Source organism: Protopterus annectens, chromosome 12.part0 (assembly GCF_019279795.1).
Source record: "Protopterus annectens isolate FY-2018-M chromosome 12.part0, PAN1.0, whole genome shotgun sequence".
Taxonomy (NCBI): domain Eukaryota; kingdom Metazoa; phylum Chordata; order Ceratodontiformes; family Protopteridae; genus Protopterus; species Protopterus annectens.
In genome coordinates, this window is record NC_056746.1 from 184,803,738 (window position 1) to 184,817,132 (window position 13,395).

The following is a 13,395-nucleotide window of genomic DNA, read 5'->3' on the forward strand; positions in this document are numbered from 1 at the left end:
TCCTTTTGAATGCAAGGTATTATTTGAATGACAGTGTCCAAATCCTGGCAGTGCTGTGTCCATACATTTTGAGATACCATTGCAGCTTCCTCATATGCAGTTTGGCATTGGGAAGCACCAGAATACAAGATGCCATGAACCCTAAGGCTTGAAGGACTGTCCTTGCAGTCAGCCCGGACTGAAGAGATAGTTGATGGAAGTAACTGGAAAGATTCTTTTGTTTGTCCGGGGTTAAAAGGCCATCTGGGCTGCTGTATTCAGTCTCACACCCAGAAAGCACATGTCTTGAGAGGGTACTAGACTGGACTTTATTTCGTTCACAGAATACCCTAGGCATCTTAGCACTGCTATGACATAATCCAAATGCTGTAGAAGGTCTTCCTTTTCTTGAGCTAGAATCAGGCAGTCGTCCAAGTAAGGATAGATTTGAATTCCTTTTAGCCTGAAGTAAGCTATCACTGGAGCCAGAACCTTTGTGAATACTCTGGGCGCAGTGGATAAGCCAAAGGGCAATGCAGAGAACTGATAATGAGAATTTCCAGCTCGAAAACGCAGATACTTCCTGCAACTTAGTCTTATAGGCACATGAAGGTAAGCTTCCTTGAGATCTAAAGTTACCATCCAGTGATCTTTGCCCAGCAGAGGTAAAAGCTGTTGTAACGTCAACATTTTGAACTTGGGAATGTCCAGATAAGTGTTGAGGATAGATAAATCCAAAATTGGCCTCCACGTGTTCCCCTTCTTCGGTACTAGGAACAGGCGAGAATAAAATCCTAGGCCCCTTTCTGGCACAGGAACTGGCTGAATGGCCCCTATGTGGAGCAACAGAGAAATTTGCTTGTGAGCCTCTTGTCTTTGTAGAGGAGGAATGTCTGGCATGCCTTTGAAAGGAGGCATGGTATGGAAATAAAACCTGTAACCGTGGTGAATGATATCCAGAACCCATCTGTCTTGGGTAATTAAATCCCAATTTTCTTTGAAAAGAGACAGCCTTCCTCCCAAAGGTGCTGCCAGGCGAGAATGTACTGGCAGCTGAAAAGGCAGGTCATTGGGTCTGCTTACGAAAGGACTGACCCCTGCCCTCACCAGAAGTCTGAGCAGGGGAACTCCCTGTCCTAGGCCTAAAAGAACCTTGAGCTCTGCCCCTACCACGTCTAGACCTACCCCTAGACTGGGAATCATAAGCAGGATAAGTCCATCCCTTAGTAGGCCAATTTCTACTAAACTTGGAGGCTGCACCTGAAACAAATCCTTAACAGTTTGCATAGACTTAGCCTTGTCCTCCATTTTCTTTAAGACTGCTTCCACAGGCGAACCAAACAACACATCAGACTGCAAAGGAGCATCCAAAATCCTTGTTTTAACATGCTCAGCTAAATTCTGATCTCTCAACCAGGCATGCCTACGAAGAACAGAACCAGTGGCAGCCACCCTCGAGGAGGCCTGCACAGCATCAAAACCACATTGCAAGGAATGTTTACCCACCTGTTCAGACACATGAACTAAATCCTGCAACTCTTTACACTCAATACCTTCTGCCAGAGCATCCACCTTAGATTTTAATTGTGAAAGGAGATAATTCTGATATTTTAACATGTGAAACTGACAATTCAACACCCTCATGGCTAAAGTGGAAGAAGTATACACTTTCTTTCCCCATCTATCCAAAGCCCTTGCCTCTTTATCAGGAGGAACAGGATTTTTAACAACAGAGGCCTTCACACCTTTAGGCCCCTGAGAGACAGTTTCGGGTCTGCCCTAGGACTCTTAAAAAGATACTTATGAGCTCCAGGCACCCTATAGTACCTATCCGGTTTAACTGGGGCAGGAGGCAAAGAATCAGGATTGAGGGAAGCCGCTGCATAAACATCTTCCACCACATTCAGAACAGGAGGTATAGCTAAAGGCCTATGCTGGGGTAAAAACAAGAATTCCCTAAGCCTCTTCCTGGAATCAGAGAAATCTTGACCTTCCCATTTAAAATGCTCCCTCATGGAATGCAGAGTCTCTGAAAATGAAAAATCCTCAGGAGGAGAAGCTGAAGGAGTAGAATCATCCACATCAGAATCAGAATAAGGAGGATACTCCTGCAAGTCTTCAGCCGAAGACTCAGAAGCCTCCGAACATTGCTCAAAACTCTCAAACTCAGGTTCCACCCTAGGCCTCTTATCAGGAGGGGGCATAGAACCTCTAATCATAGTAATCAAATCCTCTGCCATTTTAAGCATATGTTTCTTAGGCAAAGACCCTGAAGCACTAGGAGAAACCCCACTGAAGTTAAACTTGGCCTGCCTCTCAAAGAAGCCTTGGAAACAGAAGGGGAGGCTCTAACCACCTTAGGAAGAGAGGGAAGAACAGCCACCTGAGAAGCCCCCTCAGCCTGGCCTACTTCCTGCGAGGATACATCCTGTAACAGTAAAGTCTCTCCCTGAGACTCCAAAGAAACACCTGGCAAAACCTCCGGCTCCACTGAGCCTTCTAAAGATCCGACGTCTGGGACTGTCGGTTCTTCCACTCTAGGCTTCGCTGCTTTGTCCTTGCGCTTTTTGGCCGAAGCGGGCGTCGGAGCCTCCGACGGCATGTTATAATTGCAACGCTTCCCAAAAACTAACCTGGCACAGTCTAACCTTCTCTTAATAGTGCGTTTGTTAAATCTAGCACAAGAGCGGCATCCAACAACGTCGTGCTCAGGCCCTAAACAAGGTATACACAAAGTATGGTAATCCCTATGAGGTATCTGTTTCCCACAAGAAATACAGTTATTCACTTTTTCTGACATCCGGTTAAATACTGAGGCAAGAAAAAACCAAAATATTCTAACGGGTACTTAGCCAATTTTGATTCGGTCTGAAACTCTGACTTCAGAAACTTTCAGAACGCCAACCTGCACTCGCAAAATTGCTTCTGCATCGGACCATGCGGCAAAAAAGACTGAGGATATGACGTCGGTCATGCGCATTAGTACCCTGACGTACTGACGTCAGTCTAATGCGCCCTGACCGACGTCAGCCATATACTTTGGTATTCGGGCCGACTGGACAGCGGACTACCCAATAGTTAGGACTGCAGCAATGTGGAATGAAGAACATCAACAGCTTCCGCAGGGATGGGAGCAACATTCTGGCTAAGCAGGGAAACCTTCCCTGCTCTTCTCCCAAAGCCAACAAGAATGTCTTCTCCCAAAGCAACAAGAATGTCTCTTCCCTTGCCTACTGAGGGAACCCCAACAGCTGTAGCGGATGTGTCTCACTCCTGGTCCACAGTTGCTGTATGAACGCCACCACAGGGATGCAAGGAACCAGCTTTGGCCACAGTAGAGTCACCTACTTACAGCTGAGTGAAATTGTTAGCCTGCTGTGGTGCAATGGCTATTTATTTAACTTGTTCTTTTTTTCTTTGTAGGAATAAAGACAGACTATGAAAATAGTGCTTCTGTCCTGTGGAAACTAAGCAGCAAAAGCTGGTAAATTTAAAAAGTAGCAAAAGATCACTTTTTCCACTAAAAACACAATAGAAAGCATTAGAATACACTCTTCTAGATCCAAAAAGTAATTTAAACAGTTTCTCCACAGAAAAAAAGCAGTTTTAGAATATTTAAATTAACTTTTAACCTGTCAAAAACAAAAGTGCGCTCCCATTTAAAAGTAAAGTAAAGTTTCAAGACAGTCAATAAAAACACATTCATGCCTAAACTTACTTTTGTTTTGTAAGAAAATATATTTAAACATTAAAAATATTATGTGGAAGGCTTTTCCCTAAAGGGACCTTATCTGCCCAACAACGGAACAGCACAAGCTGAACACTGATCCTCGAAAAACCAAAGCTCTCTTTTGTTGCAGAAAAACTCTGAAGGGCTTGGTGCCCAAACCTAACTTTCACTCAACTCAGAGCTGAGATGACTAATGGTTTTGGTGTGTGGAAGGTGCCCTGAAACTTTAGAAGCTGTCTGGTGTTATATCCTATGCAAGATACAACCCATACAGCTTAGGGTACTACAGCAGTGATCAATAAGATGAACATAGGTTCATAGCTTCATACTAGGCTATCTGCCCTTGGGCATTTATAAGTCTAGCCAGAGTGTGTTTGGCTTTCGCCACCCAATTTAAATGAGTTTTAGTATGCCCTTTTTCAAGGTTAGTTTACTGTGCCTCTGTCTAGCAGTGACACAGAAGTGATCCCCGGGGTAAACCTACGATCTCCCACCCACTCGTCAAGATTTCTCTTTAAGAGAGTCAGTGAGGGACTCTGCCTAACGTGGACTGGGAATCTATTCCAGAGTGAAGGGAGCCTCTGGGTTATGAATCTGTCCCTCCAGCATGTCCTATTTATTTCTGTGCTTAGGTTCAAGTCCCTCGAGCGCGTAGCTCGAAGGGATTTGGATTTTCTGAGGTGAAGCATGTCCATTAATTCTGGGTTGGACATGGCTTTATATGTCAGGCATAGATCGCCTTTAAGTAAGCGGTATGCCACTGAGTAGAGCTGGAGTTTCTTTAACCGAGCAGCATATGGCATCTGTTTGAGCCCCTTGATCCTCTTGGTGAGGTGCTTTTGGGGTGTTTCTAGTTGCTGCAGGTGTCGGGTAAGGTACATCCCGAATGGGGCATTGTATTCAATTATGGGCCTGATGAGGGATGAATAAAGGGGCACAATGACCTCCCTTGATCTAGATGTGAATCCCTTCATGATAAGGAGGGCTATATAGAAGGTTTTTCTAACCACTTTGGCAACGTGGTTGTCAAAGGAGAGATTGCTATCAACTTGGGTCCCCAGGTCCCTAACTACTTCTTCCGTACTTAATGGCTTTCCACCTATGTGGTAATTTGTGGGCACTTTGTTTTTGCCAAAGTGGATGACTATACACTTTTTGGCATTTAGCTTGAGGCCATGGCTCTGGCACCAGTTATCTGTCTCAATGAGACCCTTTTGGAGGATGCTTGTGTCAGCTGGAGAGTTGATTATGGCGCCCAGTTTGCAGTCATCTGCGAACTTGGTCAGCCATAGTCCTCCCGTGTTGGCCTGTACCTCCGAAAAATATATACCGAATAAGAGAGGTCCCAGGACTGAGCCTTGTGGAACGCCGCTTGTAACTGATTTGGAGTCTGACATGGCTCCAGCAATTCTGACCATGTGGGTTCTGTCCTTGAGCCAGTTTGTAACCCATCTTATGACATAAGGGTTTATATTTAAGCTGGAGAGCTTATCTATGATGCCCGAGTGGGGTATTGTATCGAAGGCTTTTGCGAGGTCCAGGTAGGCTGTGTGGACCACCTTCCCCTCGTCAATGGCCTTGGTGACTGTTTCAAAGAAATTGACCAGGTTCAAAAGGCAGGATCTGTCCTTAACAAAGCCGAATTGGGTATGATCCAGTGTCTGTAGGTCCCCAATATCTTTATTTATGAGTTCCATGATGATCCTCTCCATAGCTTTGCAGACCAGGCTAGTCAGGCTTATGGGGCGGTAGTTTCCAGGGTCTATTGAGGCACCACCTTTGTGGATAGGGACCACTGTTGCTGTACACCATTCTTTGGGTACATATCCTGTAGTAAGGGTGAGATTGAACGGTAGCTTCATGTTGGGGTTCAGCTCTTCTTGGAGTTCATGTAGGACGCAGCCCGGGACACCGTCTGGTCCCACTGATGCTGTGTTTTTTGCTTTGGAGAGGGCGGCTCTTACCTGAGCATCTGAGATGTCAGGGGGGCAGCACTCAGCTGGAATAGATATTTGCTCTTGGGGGGGGGGGGGGTTGCACTGAACCTGTCAGCCAGGATGTTGGCAATGTCTGTGGGTTCAGTGTATTTTTTGTCATTTTGGACTAACTGTGAGCATACCTGGGAGTTACCACCCAGGTTCCTAACATAACTAAAGAAGGCCTTGTGATCATCTTTAGTGTCCTGTGCAATTTTTCTCTCGAAGCTCGCCTTAGATGATTTTATGAGGGACCGTAGTTTTTTGCTAATACTGATCAGAGATGCCTTACCTTTTCGGGATTTTGCTCCATCATGTAGTAGCTTCCTCCTTCTGTTGTATAGTTGATTTATGGCTGGGGTCCACCAGACAGGACGCCTGTCTTTGGGGGATTGGGTCTTGTTTTCTTTTTTTGGGATTGCATGATCCATGCATTCCTGGAGGTGTCCATAGAATGCTGTTATAAAGGATTATGCAGTTTGGACCGTAGTTTCCACTGGCCCGGGGGGTTTGAAGGATTCCACCTCGGTTTTGAGGAGTGAGAAATTTGCTTTAGAGAAGTTTTTCACTGTGGTTTTCTGGGCTGGGGGTGGGGTCGGGATGTCGACATCCAGTGAGATTAATTTACGGTCTGATCTTACCAGTGAGGGGTATACCTCTGGTATGGAGCATAGAGTCCCCATGTTGGTGATGATCAGGTCCAGTATGTTTTCCCCTCTTGTGGGAGTGGTGACTAGCTGTTCCATAGCATCTGAGTTTATAAATTCTAGGAACCTTTGGGCTAGGGTATTGGGGCTAGAGTAATGCTCCCAGTCCATGTTTGGGTAGTTGAAGTCTCCCAATATAATGGTGTTTGGAGAGACCTTCATATTTTCCAATGTTCTCAGGAAAGCAGAGTGGGGTTCCTGAGTTTTGGAGGGTGGTCTGTAGCAGGCTATAAACTGAAAGGCAGTTTTATCCACTGTTAGTTGCACATGGATGGTCTCCGATCCTTTGTGCAGTGCCACCAACCTGGAGGTGTGGGTATCTTTGAATAATATGGATACTCCCCCTCCTTTTGTGGTTCGGTACAAGTTTTGGGGCCGTAAAACATGGTATGAGGTATAACCTGGTAGTGCTGGGGTGCTCTCAGGAACCTTGAACCAGGTTTCTGTCACTGCACAGACATCGATGCTTTCCATGCTGAGGAGAGCTTTGAGTGCGTGCATCTTGAGGTTTAGACTTCTGGCGTTGAGTAGCATTACCCTTAGTTTCTTTTTCCTTGTGTTATCTATGGAGGTGGGTTTGTCTTTTGAGCCTTGCCTAAAAAAGGCACTATGGGTGTGGGAAGAGCCTATGCCAATATCCGAAAGCCCAGGGGTGACAAGTGCAAGCTGTCCCTAGCGAAGCAATGTGGCTTGTCGAGCATGTCATCCCAGGCTGACAGGCACTGGATCCCCTTTGAATGACACCAAAACTTTAGCCAATTGTTGAAATTGATAATCTTATCTTTATATTATGGCATCATTCTTGGTGAGGGTAAGATGCTACTCAAGGTCAGGGTCATACCGGCCTGGGCTACATGCTCAGAGAGCTCTTCTATGTCTCTTTTCATGTAGTCCAGGGAGGTACGTCTCAGGTCATTCACACCAGCATGGACAATGACCGAGTCATATTTGTACTTGCCTTGGAGTGACCTGAGTGCTTGTGTTATGTGGCGAATCCTAGTGCCCGACAGGCAGCTCACCGTGACCTTCTCCTTGTTCAGCCTGGTGAGCAAGACATCAGTGTGTCTGACAATAGAATCACCTATTACAAGTGTACCAGGTGTGTTGTTTAGCCTTAAGGGCTGTGACTGTTCGGCACACTGGCTTTGTGAACTATGTGATGCACGTGTTCTGTTTTGGGGTAGCGGTTGCTTGGATGTCTGCTTTGAAGGTCTCTGCTGCTTAGGCAGACTTTTATTTAGAGCCTCTGAGTATGTTTTTGTGTGTTTATGTGTTTGGTTTGCTATTGTGGTAGGTCTATGTGTGACTGGAATTGTGGTGTGTGTGGTTACCTTCTCCTCCTGACTGGTTACGCCAGTACTGAGTTGAGAGAGCTCAGCCTCCAGTTTGGCTATATGGTTGCATCTCTCACATATGTTAGAACTTGTTGGGAGTAGGAGAGGGTTGTCTCTGTACATGAGACAGTTGTAACACTGCCTCAAGATTCCCAGATTCACCAGCTGGACTGGCGAGGAAACCGTCAACTGACCTTTGGACATGCTAAAATAGTATAGGGAACTCCTTTATATAATTGAATCAAAAGGGCCAATGGGGAACAGATTACTCAAAGGGAGTATGTGAGGATGTGAGTTATTTTCCAGAAAGTTGTGAGTTATTTTCCAGAAAGTAAAGTTTTAAGCAGTATGTACAAGCAGTTTGTTGAAGGTAGATGGAAAGACTGTTTCACAGGACTGGAGCAGAAGTATTAAAAGCTCATCTGTCTGTGACAGACAGCATAGAATTAAAAAAGGGGCTTTGTCTACAGCTGTTAAGATGCTGGCAAGGACATATTAAAACACAAGCATGCAATCACCGTACAAAACTTGTTAATGCTTTATTAGGTGCTATACAAATTGTACTGATTCAAAGGCCATTTACTGACAATGAGCGAGGTAAACTGAGGAGCAAAATGTGGCTTTTCACAATCTTTAAACATAATAGCAGGTTCCCTCTAGTTACATCATTACTTTGATAAACTGTGGCACCAAAACTGAAAATCCACGCAACAGAACAAGATACATAAACAAATACTTTAAGCATTTAGACTTCTGTTCAATGCTGTAATGTAGATACAAAAATGTATGCATGTGCAGTGAACTTCTCATTCACCAAGACAGAAAATAAAGTATCTAGTGTCAGAAATGTCTCAACAGAGCTACGTAAGAAAGAGCTGAAAGCAAGAGCATTGGTTAAATTTACTTCCAAAAACCCCTGATCCAAGTAAGAAACAAACAAACAAAAGTTATGTACTTACCATAAAGTACAGTTGTGTACACTTACCATAAATGTAGATGTTCGAGTGTATTCACTGTTGCAGTCATTGCATTTGGGTAATCTGCTGGCAGGTTGCCCTCAGTCAGCCTGATTAACAAAGTCTTGGGTCCTGCATCGGTTGCTGTCCCTTCTTCCATGATGTCAGGTCGTCAGAGGTATAAAACATGCAGCCAACGCCATTACATCAGTTTTTCTTGCCCCAGATGTCAGGTGGCCCCCAAATGGGGAGCAAAATATATATATATATATATATAATTAAAAACACAAAAATATACCTCCAAACAAGTAAATACTTTTAAGCATAGTAAAAGAAAGTAGATGTATAGTAAGAGAAAAACAGGGGGCTGGAGGGAGGGTAACCAGGACTGCAACAGTGAATACACTCGAACATCTACATTTACGGTAAGTGTACACAACTGTACTATGTTCTTTGTGTTTCACTGTTGCAGTCACTGCATTTGGGTAGATTCCCAAAGCTATGGCTGGGAGGATGGATTTATACAGCATTATGACCAGCTATAAGGCCCTGCAAAACAGCAGTGGCAAAGCCAGCTCTGGATTTAGAGAAAACTCTGTAGTACCCGTTTGGTTTTCTAGGGGCTTGAGGCAAGGAATCAGGGGCCATACTGGATTCCGAAAACACATCATCAACAATGTCTAGTACAGGAGGTATAGCCAAAGGCCTATGCTGAGGAAGAAGAAGGAAATCCCTAAGCCTCTTTTTGGATTCAGAGAAATCCTGACTTTCCCAGTGGAAATGCTCTCTTAAGGTATGTAAAGTTTCCCCAAAAGAGAAATCTTCAGGTGGAGAAGCAGAGGGAATGGAATCCTATGCATCAGAGTCCTCATAAGTAAGTATGGACAAATCCAGATCATTAGAAGAGTCAGAAGAAACAAAGTCCTGTTCAGAAGATTCATAGTCAAATTCAATCCTAGGCATCTTGGGGAGGGGGGCGGGGGTTTGACTACCCCTGATTAAAGTAATTAAATCTTCAGCCATTTTGATCATTTGTTTTTTAGGCATAGGGGCCTGAACATGTGGCCTGGACGTCGTTTTTTTAGACATAGATTGAGATTTAGGCCTTAGTACTGAAGTTGTAGTCGGATTAATATGCAAGTCTGTAGGCCTGAATACACCATCAGACACTGGTGCCTGCTCAGCGGCTCTGGACTCATCCAAGGCAGAGACAGCCGTGTGTTCCATATGTGAAGAATCTCGCAGCATACTGGACTCTGAATGGGTCTCAGTAGAGGCCTGCGAATCAGAAGTAATGGGTATCAGGGGCTGCAAAAGCGCCTCACTGAGTACCAGCGAAATGGCGACTGGTTTAAGAGAAGCGTCATCGGCAGTTTTGGACCTCAACGGCCTGTCTCTGTCTTCTTCTTTATGTTTTTTCGGTATTCCGGTAGTCGGATGGCTAACCAACTTCATTTCTGGATAATTAAACCGAGAACCGAAATATTTAGAAGCAAAAATGTACCGACGACGGATAGTACGCTGATTAAATAAAGCACAAAACCGACAGCAAGGTACGTCGTGGTCAGGGCCTAGGCAAGGAATACAGTACAAATAAAAATCCTTATGAGGTATTTGGTTCCCATAAGTAATACAATTATTAACTTTTACTGACATCGGTAAGGAGCAAGAAAAAGTTTCCCCAACGGGGTACTTAGCTTTTAGTTGAAGACTTCGGTTCTGAAACTCGAAAACAAAAATTTCAGAAGTCGGCCGACCGGCACTTGCGAACTGCTTCTGCTTCGGGCACGGCACAGCAAGAAAGACTGATGTAATGGCGTCAGCTGCATGTTTTATACCCCTGACGACCTGATGTCATGGAAGAAGGGACAGCAACCGACGCAGGACCCAAGACTTTGTTAATCAGGCCGACTGAGGGCAACCTGCTGACAGATTACCCAAATGTAATGACTGCAACAGTGAAACACGAAGAACATCGATAGGTCCGTGTTGCCTTATTTTCATCTGGTTCAACATGTAGGATCTGGTCAGATCTGCACTTGGCGCCATAGACCAGAGTATTGGATCCAAGAGCTCTGAATCCTCCCTTACCCACATTTCACCTTTCCTGACTGAATTACCTCAGATCAAATCTAATGACTGATTACAAATGGTCTCTAATAATGTAGGAAGGAAAGCAGAAAGTAAGGAATTTCAAAAAGATATCCACTGTCTTCTCTAATAAGACTCAAGGCCTGCAAAAACTACATGCACTGTTGGGAACTCCCTTCTGGGTGAGGAAAGGAGATCTCTATTTTCTGTTTTAAGAATCTGCTTGGCTTGTTGTTTTTATTCTATGTGGCTGACAGACACAAATTACCTAAGCTGCACATTTCATGTGCATTTTTTATTGGTTAATTTGTTTCTTGAGTGATATTTGTGTACTTAAATATACAGAGACTTTCTGTGTGTTTGTCTTTTCTGATAAGACTCAAGGCCTGCCAAATCTTCAAGCACTGTTGGTGACTCCCAGCTGGGTAAGGAAAGTAAATTTATATTTTTTGTCTATGAATTGATTAACCTGATACAGTTGCTTTCTGTTTTAACCTGTTCCATTTTTGTTTTCTGTTTTAATAAATCTGCCTGGCTGGCGTTTTTGTTCTATGTGGAATATAGACATTTAAATTACCTAGGCTGCACATTTCACGTTTTTCCCCCCATTGGTTAATTTTTCTTCAGTTAAACTTGAATATACAGTACCTTTGTGTCTTTTCTGATAAGACTCAAGATCTACAAGTACTTTTGGCGACTCGCTGCTGGTTATTTTTCCCACCCAGCCTTCCATTCCTTGATCTCCTTTTTGAAGTTGGTGATTTTAAACTGCCCACCCTTACTGTAAATTGAGCTTTATAAGCTCCTCCCTTTCTACAATGCTATTTACATCTTGAATTATGTATTATTTTGAAAAAAAGTGCATTTTTGTATCTCATTGACTGTTGTACTGATTTACTTGCTCTGAATTCATTATCTAGCTAGCTCTTGGTAAAGTAGTGTATTTGTATGCTCTAGCAAGCTGTTTACTGAGTTTTCACATCAAGAGGACAGTGGATTTTCCTTGTAGTGGATAGCAGCCTGGTCTATATACGTTGGGGAAAAATTCCTGCATGTAGCTGTTTTATTGGCTGGACAGCTTATTACTCGACTTACTTTGTTTTTGGTGCCTTATAAATTCTGCTCAATTGAGTGTCTCTTGCTTCATTTCTACAAAGCGAGGTACTTCTACTGAATAATCACACTTTTATAAGCTGTTAAAGTACACTGCTGTTATCTTGAATTGCTTATTGCCGTTCCTTCAGTTTAAGTTTGTTTATGGTAGCATTTCACATTGTTTTACTGTGTTTTTACATTAGGGGGACTGGAATTATTCATCTAATGGCAGTAAGCATTTACCTGGTTTATCCAAGTTGGGAAGCACACAAAAGGGCTCTAAGTGTAGTCATTTATTCACCAGAGGACTCAGTAGTCAGTGTTCTGTATTTCCAGTGCTGGTATAAATTCGATACATTTGCATGGAGCTGCTCACTATGTCAGTAATGTATACATACACAAACATCAAGAAACATTGCTTATTTTCATTATATTGTGAAAGTTTACTGTGCTATTTACTGGGGTTTTTTTCACTTTAAAGTTGCATTTTCAAACCACTGTAAGGGCTGCTTGTTCGGCACTGAACTACATTGTATCAAGTGTTTCTTAGTATGAGGCATCTGTTGGAGGTTCCTTAACACTTGAGCTCTAGACCAGTCATTTTACATTAAGAGAGTCAAAGTCTGTACTCTTGTGGCAGGAGAGGGCTGATTTCACCTGTCTGAGCATGGCATTTCTGGTGGAATGCTCATTGTGTGCTAGTGTAAAACTTGCTTTTTTCTGATCATATACAAACCTCGAATTTGACCAAAGCTGCTCTTCACACAGCAGCGATTACTGGTGCCTTCTACACAAGCAATCATCAGAAGCTGAAATTTCCCTATAAAAACTTGGAACTTTACCTCAGGCCTGTATTACTCACGGGGCAAATAGTCTGCATGGTAAACAGCATTTATGCAATTAGGCCCATTTAGGTCTACCTTACCTTATTATTGCACCCAGGACTATTGTTTACCTGTTTTGGTGCTGGGCAGCATCACTGGTTAGGTTAGCTGCAGATTATACCAAGTAAGCACCCTTCTCTCATCCAGTTACAAACACCATCCTCTCCTATCTTTTCAAGTACACATTATGACCTGCAACCATGGACGGGCACTTTCCTACTATCTCTGCATTCAACTTGGTTGACATGGGCATCCTGAGGCAATGTAACAATTGCCTTATGTACACTGACAACCACTTAATTCTCGAACAGACAAATACAGTATGTGAGAGATGTAGTTGCACATTGACAATGGAGGCTAGACTCTCATATAGACAGAAAAAGCAACAAACAGGTTGTCAGCAACTCACACACATCACTCATCGCGCACACACAGACCCAAATATGTGGAGGTGCTTACATGTAACTTACCCAAACCAGAAAGACCTCTCACGTGCAGTCCTCAGAAGCTCCACATGCACACAAATAAGGTAATTCCCATCACAACATAAAGCCACATTTTACTGTGTCTCAACTACCAAGCCCATAAGGCAAAACACTCCACAACCCATTATTCTGGTCATAAGACACTCCACTGTGAGACA

The 13,395-nt window shown here is 43.6% G+C and overlaps 1 protein-coding gene across 1 annotated transcript in view; it reads right to left on the reverse strand.

Moving 5' to 3' along the window:
• Nucleotides 1-13,395, reverse strand: part of LOC122816149 (hexosaminidase D-like) — a 922,622-nt gene that overhangs the window by 662,448 nt on the left and 246,779 nt on the right. The gene's annotated exons all lie outside the window — the stretch shown is intronic.